The sequence below is a fragment of the Lissotriton vulgaris genome, chromosome 3_1 (assembly GCF_964263255.1).
Source record: "Lissotriton vulgaris chromosome 3_1, aLisVul1.2, whole genome shotgun sequence".
NCBI classification, from domain to species: Eukaryota; Metazoa; Chordata; class Amphibia; order Caudata; family Salamandridae; genus Lissotriton; species Lissotriton vulgaris.
Window position 1 is genome coordinate 345977974 of NC_141689.1, and position 12136 is coordinate 345990109.

Below are 12136 nucleotides of genomic sequence, written 5' to 3' on the forward strand. Positions count from 1 at the left end.
TGAGTGTTACTATCTTCACTTCATCGGACTGTAGAGAGATAATTTTTGCAGGTGCAAGTTAGGTCTTTTTACCTATCCATGCCAAGGAGGTTTATCTACTGGTCTCTTCTGCCTTAATTATGAAGAAGCCTGCCAGTCCTCTTCTATCAAGTCCGTAAACTACCCATGTGTGTAGAGTATGCATGCATGGCGTGTGTGTGACACAGGTGTCCAATGCCACCTTGGGATCCGTTTTGTATTTCCTGGGAATATTTGGGGTGGGTCAGACTGTGGAGTGCTAAGAGAGTAGGAAGAGGACTCCATTTAAGATAGGAAGTTTTACCCATACTTTTTCCTAGCACATAATTTTCTAGAAGGCTACCCTCACAGGTAGGCATGTAGTTAAGTTGGTGCAGCTTCTCTTGTCTTGGTGCACTTGTTTTGGTTTCTCCTTTCTTGTGACTCCCAGCTCCACCCCACCCTCCTACTCACATCTAGTTACATAGACATTGTTGGGCCAGTCTGAGTGTAATAAGCAAAAGGATAGAACTACCCAGAACTAGTCTAGGAACTGAACTTCTGAAATAAACAAGTCTGTTTGCCACTTTAGTATAAAAGTGGGGCAGAAAGTTCCAGCAAGTGTGCAAAGATTTTTCTACCGCAAATCCAGAGTAATAATGTGAAGTTCACTGTGCTCCAGAGTTGGAGCATCTAACCAGAAGCAAGATAAGGACCTCCAGGAGATTAGGAGGACTAGGACCAAGAGGACAAAGATCATGAGAATACAGAAATCTAGAGGTACTTGGAAAACTGGGATTAAGAGGACATGACTAGCAGACACACAGGACCAGTTCTAGGAGAATGAGGACTAAGAGGCTTGTGAGAATCTAGGGCAGAAGAACCAAATCTAGACCTAGTAGGACAAGGACCAGGACAAGGACATTGATGATGAGGTGAGCCAAGGGTAGGTGAATCAGGGCAAGGATGCCCAGGACCATGAGGGAAAGCACCATAGGTGGTGTCATTAGGAGAATTATCACTAAGAGGAGTAGGAAGAGCAAGAGAACCAGCACTATAAAAAGGAACAGGACTGGGAGGAGGACCACAATCAAGAGGATCAAGATCACAAGGACCAAGAGGACTAGGGCCAAAAGGACAATCATGCCCAAGACTAGGAGTATGAAATGTTCTAGGATGAGAATCAGGAGACCCAGGTTTACAAGGACCAAAACTAGAAAACCACATGGATCAGGACCTAGAGAATAAGGAACAGGAATAGGGTGATCAGGATGTGGAACATCAATTAGACTACAGCTAGCTGAAACACGACAACTGGACTAGGGGGCACGGGGGACCAAGATGACCATGCTCAGAGAGACCTGGAGCAGGAGCATAAGAACCAGGAACAGAACCAGCATCTGGATGAGGACCAAGACCAGAGGGACCAGGACCAAGAAGACCAGGTGGATCAAAACCAAGAAGACCAGTAGCATTAACATTGTGAGTCTGCAAGAGAAGGAACATGATATGGGAAAAGGGGCACCAGCTCATGACCAGACGAAGATTACAAGGATTTGGAGAATGGTCAGGTGGAGGAAGACCAGAATCACAAGCAGGCCCAGGAACAAGAAATTCAGTAAAATCAAGATGCTACAAAACTAAAACAAGGAAGACCAAACAAGCCAGGACTAGGAGGTCTTGAACCAATGGGCCAGGTATGGTAAAATTAAAATCTGGTGGACCAGTGCCATATGAGCCAGGCTCAGAAGGAATAGAATGAGTAGATACAGTACATGGGGGAATGTTATGGGACAAGCGCACGGAAGATCAACAGAAAGATTAGGACTAAAAGCAACAGGAGAAGCAAGAAGAGTAGGACCAGGGCCTGGGGGACTGTGAAAAAGCTCAGGACCTGGCAGAAGTCCACTACCAGGAGGATTGAGACTAGAACTGGAAACACAGGGATGAAGAGTACTGGCATCAAGAGACCTAAGGTAAGGAGGGCAACAGAGCCAAGACCAGGAGTATCAAGAAGACTTGAATCAGGACCAAGAAACCCAAGATCAGGAGGACCAAAACCCGAAACATCAAAAGGACCAGGACCAGAAGGAGCAGTGGTCTAGATCCAGAATGTCCAAGACCAGGAGGCCTAGGGGGATTCAGACAAGGAAGACGATGAGACTACCAGGACCAAGAGGAGCAAAAGGAAAAAAGTCTAGATGAGATGGAGGATGGCAGGAGAAGGAGGAAGTGGTAGTGGCATGGCCAGGAGGAGGAGACCACCCAGGAAAAGGGGGACTGAGAGAAGGAGAGAGAATGAAGAGAAGGAAGAGGAAGAGGACCAGGCAGAGAATGATCTGGAGGAGGACCAGAAGGAAGGATAGTGGGATCATGAGATTTTACACCACATATGAAAAGGCTTGCCCTTAGTAACAGAGGACGTATCTCTTCTAAACAATTTCTAGCTACTCTTGTTAGGCTTCAGCCCCTTCAGAGACACCCACCTTTTTAAGCCACTTAATGCACTTGCTTAAATCCTTCAGTTGTCTTTAAATATAGCCTGTTGTGACTATTTTAATAACCAGAACATCTTTATTTTCATATTTTCCTAGTTCTAATATTTGTAGGGACAGAGTTTGCCCAGTATAGCTCATGATTGCTGTCATTGGCACCATTTTTGTAATCTCACTAATCTTTATGACAGACCCAATTTCTGGCATCCCAGAGTAAACTCTGTTCATATGTAGCACTGATGTGATTTTGGAATTCTCTATGGGGCACATGCATAATTGAAAAAAACGGTTGCAGAGAGACGGATTCGCAGAATCTGCCCCTTTATGATCTGTATTTTTGCATTTTGGATGCATCAACCCAAATGCAATTTCGCAATTTAGGTATTCTTAAATTTTGCGATTACCTGAATTGCAAATGCATTTAGGGAATCACAAATTGGAATTCCCTAAATGCAATGTATGATGCACTTCAAAATTGCAATCTCCCAATTTGGAATTCACAAACTACCATCAATTTCAAGTTGATGGTAATTTGGGAAAACTTTGAAAAATGCACAAAAGTGCATTTTTCAAAGTGCCATGTTGCTCAGACATGCCAATTGAAGGGGTGCATCAGTGTGGCCTTTTGGCCTCCTTGCATCCTTGAAATTCCATGCGCAATTTGCGAGTACCTATTTGGTCCTCGCAAATTGCGCATGCAATTCCCGTTCATTCCTAATGGCCTCAAGACCCATAGGAATGAATAGGAAGTTATTCCTGAACTGCGAATCGCAATTTGCAATTCGCAATCAAGAAATATGTAGGAATCACATATATTTGAGCGAAACCTACTTGCATAGGCAATTACGATTCCATAATTGCGATTCCTTAATAATCCAATTATGGAATCGCAATTGCCTACATAGATGCATGTGCCCCTATGTGTTTTTGTGTATGTGAGTGTGTACATATGTGTTTAAGAGTGAGTGTGTGTGGGGACATGGCCAAGGTGGTGACAGGAGGAACAGCATAAACGTGAGCGCCATCCTGTTCCAGATTTATCCTGAAGTTTCATTGGTGTCTTATGTCCTGCCACGCTCCTACTGACCCCATCTGGTCTGCCGGCTTGCCTGGAATCACCAGGGGAGATGGGGCCGACCAGCATCAGAAGCTAGCGCAATCAGGGTCCGACACCTGGCTGAGGGGCTTGTGACCTACTGGCTGCAGCGTACAAGCTACCGGTGGCCCGGTGGTTTAGGGGTTATTACCCACTGTGGCAAAGATAGTGAGGTCGGGACCCCACCTGCACTGTTTGAGCTTGTGAAGAGGTGTCACAACCCTTGGGGTGAGGTTGGCTCCCCCTAACTTATTGGGCTGAAGTTTAGTGTGACCATTGAGATGACATGGCCTACCAGTCCCTGTGGGCTGCGGCGGACGACTGGTGGCTCTGTTCTTGGACCAGCAGACTTCTCTACAGAACAGCGCGCATGGTGGCAACACAACCCGAGCAACGTGGACCTCCGAGGGTACGTTTTGTCTGAGAGTGGTACTATCCAAACCCTCACCACCATGATGAGTGCGGTCACCTTCCTTAAGAAGAGGCTGAGCTGTGCACTCTGGCCTTGCAGTGAATGAGAGGGACATTGTCAATGCTAGCACTGCTACGGAAGTCCTCCAACTACACTCTTGGAACTCTCTGATGGGCATACTTCATGGCTGTTTCATGGAGCAGGTCTTGTTCAGGGGGGTTGAGCATCCCCCTATATCCCTTTTCTTCTGCACATGCCAGCTCTCTGGACATAGATGAGGATACTTGCATTATTGTGGCATATCCCAGCAATCAATTGAGGCCCTGGGATAAGTCGCACTTGGAGCACTGCTTCGGCTACATTGCTCTGCCACACATGCTAGAGGACCCTAGAGCTCCCCCCACTGTATCAACTAGGAACTTCTATGAACCAGGAGCTGACCAGGTTTTAGGTGACACCTCTCCCTCCCACGTTTCTTTGAACTGCTGGGTGATTGGTGAGACCCTGTGAATTCGACCACCGTGTTGTGTCCCTTCCTTGCCTTCCCTTCTGTAGCTTTCCGGGGGCACATCCCCCAGCATGAGGATGTGAAAATAATCAATCAATCAAACAATAGATACTTTATTTGGTTAAGTAATGAATTGTATCGTTGCCAACAAAAATCACTGATCATATACACACTGGGCAAGATACTCTTGGCCCCGGGGAGGTAAGGGTGAGGGGTGCGATTATTCACTATCCAATTGCACTGGGCGAGACACCTACAGGACATATGAACTGACCTGCTGCTGCAGCATAGAATGTGCATCCACTGTGCTTACCAATGCCCTCCCTGCCAAGAGGGTGTGACCTAGATGCTCCAAACCTAGAGATACCCAGCAGGCTCCCGCCCAATCCATGGTGGTGATGTCCCAGATATGAGTGCTCACCAGCGCTGATAATGTGTTGCGTGACACCATGCCTAGTTCGCTGAACTTTTGGTGGCCGTGCATGGCCTGCAGGCTTCACTGGAACCTAAGCTAGACACCTTGATCATGGACATGGGCCAAATGCTTGAGGAACATAATAAACTGAAGACCAGGGTATCTGCACATGATATAATTATAAAGGAAATGCAACCACTTGTGTCATATACGCAGGCTACACTAACTGCTCTGCAGCAAGAGGTGGACTTCCTGAAAACGATGGGCTGAAGATGCAGAGGGATGGTTTAGACAAAGCAACATATGAGTGGTGGGCCTGCCCGACCAGGTTGAGGGCCCGAGTATGGACCTGTACCCAGAACAATGTCTGGCGGAAACAGTCCTGGGAGGTAAAACATCTACTTTCTTTTCAGTTGAACAAGCTCATCGGGTTCCGGCTCGTCCACCGCCACCTGGAAAGCTGCCATGCCCAGTGGTGACCCGTCTCTTCAACTACCACAACAGAGACAATATCCTTCAAACTGATTGATTCTCTACCTGTGGCAGGTAGAGAATCAATCAGTTACTATATTCCTGGATTACACGGCTGATGTCCAAAAACGTATCGCCTCCTACTATGCAGTGAAATTTAAACTCTGGCAACAGGAGATCAAATATTCATTTATTTCTCAAGATAAACTCTACGTTATGGATGAGGGCAAAGTGTTTCTTTTTCAAACCACCCAAGAGACCTGGGACTGACTATAATCTAAGGGGAAACATCCACCATCAGATCACTGAGTCACTGAGCATGATTGGCGCCCAGAGCAGAGTTGACGCCACTGAACTCCTAAATACCACTTCTGCTCCTCCCAAGAGCAGGCTGTACAGGAAAGGGCCCAGGTGGTGAGTGCGCTGCACCAGGCAGGATCCCTCAACTAGGTGATTGGCACCGGAGCTTTAGAAGCTGCAGACTCCTTCCGGGAACAGCTCTCTACCTGATGCGCTGCCAGATGCCCTGCAAGGGGCCCTGTAGTCACACTGAGGACTACTGACTTTATTGGTTGATTCTCTTGCACTCATATCCTTTTCTATATGTGTATGACATGATTGGTTTGCTTCCACATGGTGGGGATCAATTCTCAGGGGGATGGCAGGGTGGGGGGGATAGCTCAATGTTGGTTTGGCACTACAAGACATATTGCGAATTTCTTAGTACCAAAGATCTGTGTTACCCTTACATTACCCTCTATGATCCGCAGGACTTTTTTTATACTTTGGTGCACATTTGTTGTGGGATTTGTGGCCTGCTGATGCACTGTAGTGCAATGGCCAGGGGAGGGGAGTTTAAGACAATGTTGGGTAATACAAATGTGTGTGTGTGTGGTGCTGGGTACTAGAGACCTCTGAATGGCTCCTCATCTTGGGGCAAATATATATATTCACATTTCAGCTCTGTTAAGAAAATATTGAAATGCAAGTTCCTCACATTGAATGAGAGGGGGAGGGGTTCCTACACTAACCATCACTGGATATATGCCTACCAATAGATATGTGGGACTCAATTTACCTGTCTCCAAGAAACACACCTTACACCTGGAACTCACTAGACTGCATAGACGATGGCTAGGATAGGTCTACGGTACTATCTATTCTAGTTATGCAAGAGGTGTGTTAACATGGATGGCCCCTTTAGTGCCTTTTACAATGCCCCTTACTCGGATCCACCATGAAAGCCGCTATGTTGTGATGGGGGGTTACTCGTGGTACACAAGCTTCATTCCAGGATAGATATGGTCTTTGCCCCTCAAGCAATAGCACAGTGCAAAAGGGCAGAATACCCTGGTAAGACCCTATCAGTTCATAATTTGCTTATCGGTTTCCTTGAGGAGGGGAAGGCCCAGATCACAGATTCCCAGTTGGTACTTGCCCACTTATGCCCTGTCCGATGTCGAGGTCAGTTCTCAGGTAGGCGAAGCCATTGATACTTATTTCCAGGAAATTACGGGACAGGTTTGAATACATTGGTTGAATGGGATGTATTCAATGTCTTGTTACGTGGCTTATGCATGAAAACGGGCCATGGGGTACGTAGGAGGCTGAATGATGAAGTGATTGCTGTGGAGGATCTCATGAGAGAGTTGAAGGGGCCCAGTCGATGGATCCTGACCAATTACAGGCCATATCAGATTGCCGTAAAGACTATGGGTGACTACTCAGTGGACTATCTAACTTTGATTTTAAAATAAACACACAACAACAACATGAGCATGGTAATAAGATGGGTCATCTGTTAGTGTGGTTACTACACTCAGGATTACCTAGTTCTCCAATTGCTGTGATCCAACAGTGGTCACAGCAGATGTTGAACACACAGGAGGATATCAATGGGGAATTTGCAACTTATTACTGGGGTCTCTATAGTGAGCCCTCGGTTGTATCCATTATGGCATATTTGGTGTGTGTTAGTACTCCCTTGGTTGACCCCCTCTTGGACCAGGAACTGGATTTCCACTCATGTTGGAGGAAGTGCTGGAAGTAATAAACCAGATAGCCTGAAGCAATGTCCCGGGTGCCGGCAGGTTCCTGATCCAATTTTATGTCCACTACTATGTAATTTTGGCATCACGCCTCCTTAAGGTGTATGAATGTGTGATGAATATTAGGACCTTGCCTATCTCTATGAGTGAAGCAGTAATTGTAGTCCTTCCCAAACCGGGGAGGAATACTCTCAATGTGACATCCTATTGACCTCTGTCTCTCTTGAACCTTGACTATCGGGTTCTTGGGAAGATCCTGGCCAACCGCCTACTCACAGTAGTTCCCTCATTAGTGCATTCTGATCAAATGGCTTTATACCCTTCTGCAATGCATTTATTAACTGCGACAGTTATTTCACATAATGGACTGGACTAGGTGCACTAAGACGGAGGGCTGAGCCATCTCGCTTGACATAGAAAAAGCATTTGATACCTTGGGGTGGCCATATCTGATGGCAGTCCTGGCACACATGAGGTTCGGCTCTCCTTTCTCATGTTGAGTGGCATTACTGTACACCAATCCAACTGCCAATGTGCGCATGGGAGACATAATATCTGACTCTTTCCCAGTGTCTAGAGGGACATGGCAGGGCTGCCTCCTATCTCCACTGTTATTCACCCTAGCGGTGGAACGCCTGGCGTGTACGCTTCGGTAGTGTGCACCGTGATGGGGCCTTGTTGTACTCAGGCAACATCAGATAGTGTAACTTTGCGCAGAAGATATGTTCATCTACTTGACGGCTGAGCCCACGGTACTACCAGATGTCATGACTCTACTGCCTTCATTTGGGGCCCTTTGAGGCCTTCATGTTAATTGCATTAAATCCTGTCTGTTCTTATTACTCCCTATTCCTGAGGACTATTGGGGCACGCTGCCGCACATGGACCGACTTGGCAGATTGACCCCATTAAATATCTAGGAGTACAGGTGTATTATGTTCCTGTGACTTACTAGAATGGGAATTTAGGAAAGGCAGTGTCTGCGATTCGCCGATCTCTCCCCTTCTTAACCAAACTGCCCTTGTCCCCAGTAGGCACACTCGCCATTGCCGAAATGTTGATCCTACAACACCTCCATTTCTTTGCAGCCCTACCATTGATTATTCGCTAAGCCTTCTTCCTGGATATGAGAAAAATGCTGAATGAACTGATCTGGGAAGATTACAGGAGACGGGTTGCTTTTCATTAACTATTTGCCCCACTAGAAGAAGGTGGCCTTGGTGCCCCTGACTACGAATTGTACTATGCGACATTTCAGTTGCAGTGGCCAATGTGGTGGCACGCAGCAAAAACTTCATTGGAACACTGACTGAGTTATCAGGAAGGACATTGCTGCATAAGCTCTTTGACACTGCAGCTACTCGGGACACAGGTAGTGTGTTAGTACAGACGGCAGTGGTAAATTTTTGGAAACACTCAACAGGAGCTGGGCTGTGACATACACCCTATAAGCCCAGTACTCCGCTTTGGGCCATGCTGGAGTGTGCTGGCTTGTGGAACACAAATAAGGTCCGGGATTGGGAGGAGGCGGATATCGTAACTTGGGCAGATGTGGTAACTGAAGACTGCTTCTGTACCTTTGATGTTTTGGCGCTCGATCATGGAATTCTACGTTACGGGCAGACCAGTGGCAGAGCATGCGCTGTTACAAGATTGGTGGCACCCTTAGTGGCATCTCAGGTGGGAGCCGATTTGTTCTCCCTTTCCTGTAGATATATGGAAGTAAGGGACCGTCCCCCGCTGACGTCATACAAGGGCACAAGTGGTCCCTCACACGCCACAGCAACTATAAACACAGTGGGAGAGGCCGGGAAACCCTCTTTGTCCCTTACAAAATTACCCACCCACCCATCCATCCCTAAGGCTAAGGACAGGACTGGCTGTGTTCCGGGCAAGAAAATGGAGCGGACTCCTTTTTTGGCATGGACTGTCTGATCCTGAAACAGGGCGAGCATTCAATAGGGGCTCTGGGCTGGCGAGAGGGGGGACTGACATGCTGGTGGTCCTGGACTCTCCTGCCCTCCCTGAGATGCCTGTATGTGTAGCAAGACGTTGGGGGTTATCCGGTGTTCAGGAACCCCGGTGGGGGAAAAGAGTTAATCGGTGCCCTGGTGGACTGGACAGTTATTGCTGATAAAACAGTGCAAGTTGGGGCCGAATTTAGCACTTCTTTTAGCTAAATGCTGTATCATTGTGGCCTGGAAATCAGCAGCAGCACCCCGCTGGGCAACTGCCGAGCTGTTGGTACACAAACAATTGTATATGAGAGGGAATAGGCCGGACCCGCAAAAATGCTGGGACAGACACCTGGAAAAACTTGAGACGGGCAGACGACCAACCCCCTTGATCACCTAGAGGACCCCCGACCTGCTTGATCATTACAGCCAGATCCCTCACTTTGGTTGGGATACTGGATGGGTATATTCGTTAAGACTGCTCCACTATTCGATTGTGGCCCGGCCACATGCACACTCACATACACGGGCATTGTTATGATTGGATGATTCAATTCAAGTTCAAATATGTATACAAGTGCAACTAGTGTTAAAACGTTTGGAGCCCTATTGTATGATAATAGACACCATACTCTTGACCCATAAATGGCACTTTGTTCCGCCAGAATGTGGAGTTCTACTGGGTGGGGAGTGACGTTTTTCCCCTGTATTCTTTTCTGGTGGCTGATTTGCCGCATACGACTGTGCAGTTTATGACTTCCTTCGGCTCCCACAATGTGTGGTAAATGTATGCTACATCCGTTCCCTTTGTCGACTGTAACAACCTTAAAACAATATGCAATAAAGATATTTTTAAAAAGGTGTGAGTTTGTGTGTTTGCAGGGCTGGAGGCATGGACATCCATGATAAATAATAAAAACATTGTCAAATATATTTTAAAAAAATGATCTTCTAAATGCCGCAGTGACACCGTGAGCCGTACAATATCGACTCCCTTCACACGATCACCCTGTGAGGAGCCAATATCGCAGTGTGAAGGAAGTCTAGCTGGAAATCCCTGCACCGAGTTGTGTTCCACCTTTTCTTCGGAGGCTATGAGCTGCCAATGACCATTCTGCATTTTAAAATCACCCCAGGACGGCGGCAGCCTCCGGAAGCTTTTTCTTTTAGGATGGCAGATTTGGTGAGGAGTAGGGGCACAAATCCCTCAGCCAAATCTTGGCACAACTCCCACTACTCACGTGAATTATTTTGTGAAGTTGGCAGGAGAAGAAATGAAAAAGGATTTATAAAGGGGGCGAATCCTACAAGAGTGTGCCAGCACAGATACACTCAGAATGCTACTTAAACAGGAAGAAAGAAAAAAGGCGGTTAATAGTCATTTTCATGCCACCCGCAACCTTCCACTAATGCCCCATGATGTACAAATTGAAGCTGGTCATTCCCTTAAAGACTGAACTGATGTCAATACATTGCTGAGGAATGCTCACATGACCGTCGGCCCCGCACAGACATGACTAACCAATATCTATGACTGCTCTGATGAACGACTGCAGTTTACTTTTAGTTTCAAACAAGCCTGTTTTGTTTTGTTCTTAAATTGGTGTCCTCTATGTCATGAATATATCCCACACATTTCCATTCAGAGATAATACAGCGAAGTCATCAACACTGTCATCAGCACGGGAGTCATGTTCCAAAAATAGTCCCACGAAGAAAGGATAGGGGGCTCCTTCACACCGAGACACTTTGTCGTCCGAGTTAAAGAGCGGAGCAGGCTGAGTCATACCATGGTTCACTCACTCGCCAGTCAGCGCGGCAGACAGAGCACAGACACCCATAGTATTACAACCACACGCCATGTTTAATCACCAGTGGCATAATCACTATTCATAGGTTACTGCAGTTTAATAAACATAAAATCGGTTATTATAACCAGAGCATCAATTATTTAGTTGAGTGGATAAACGACGGTTTTCCTGCAGTATAACAATGGTGGTATAACAGCTTTTATAAGAGAGGCTGAAACAACGATAGTTTTAGCTATCACAAAAGAAGTGTGTGAAAAAAGTGACATGGAGAGTAAGATATAAGATGTGCGAGGCAGTGAAATAAAAAGTGCTAGAAAAATGTTTAGGAAAGGAGAGGAACGTTTATAGGAAAAATACTGTACATTTGTCAGAGAAAGGAGAAAAGACGCCGTGGCTCTATTAACGAATGTTTCTCAGTAGAAAAATCGGAAGACATGGAGAAAAAAAGTACCCTCCACAGACTCTATCAGGAAACTTACATCACTAGATTTAGGTTGCTCATCAGACCCAGTGAAACAAACATTGAGTAAGCCAATTAATTCTGCTTAGTCCTAATTAGAATATTAAAAGCCTCCTGCAGGTCAAAATAAAACAATAATACATTTATGAGTAAACAGTGTACTTATAAGATGTAAAATAGACCCTTCTGTACTGCAATACAAGCACCACAAAGGAGGTAGAATGGTACACCAAAAAGGCAATAGCATAATATGAGAGTAATAATGCTGTGTGTGGACAGTAAGACTTCCAGACAGCTGAGTGGTCATACCAGCTTTTATAAAGTACGGTAAATTGCACCTAAACAATCCTGATTTCTTCGGGGCGATATATATATATATATATATATATATATATATATATATATATATATATATATATATATATATATATATATATATATATATATATATATATATATATATATATA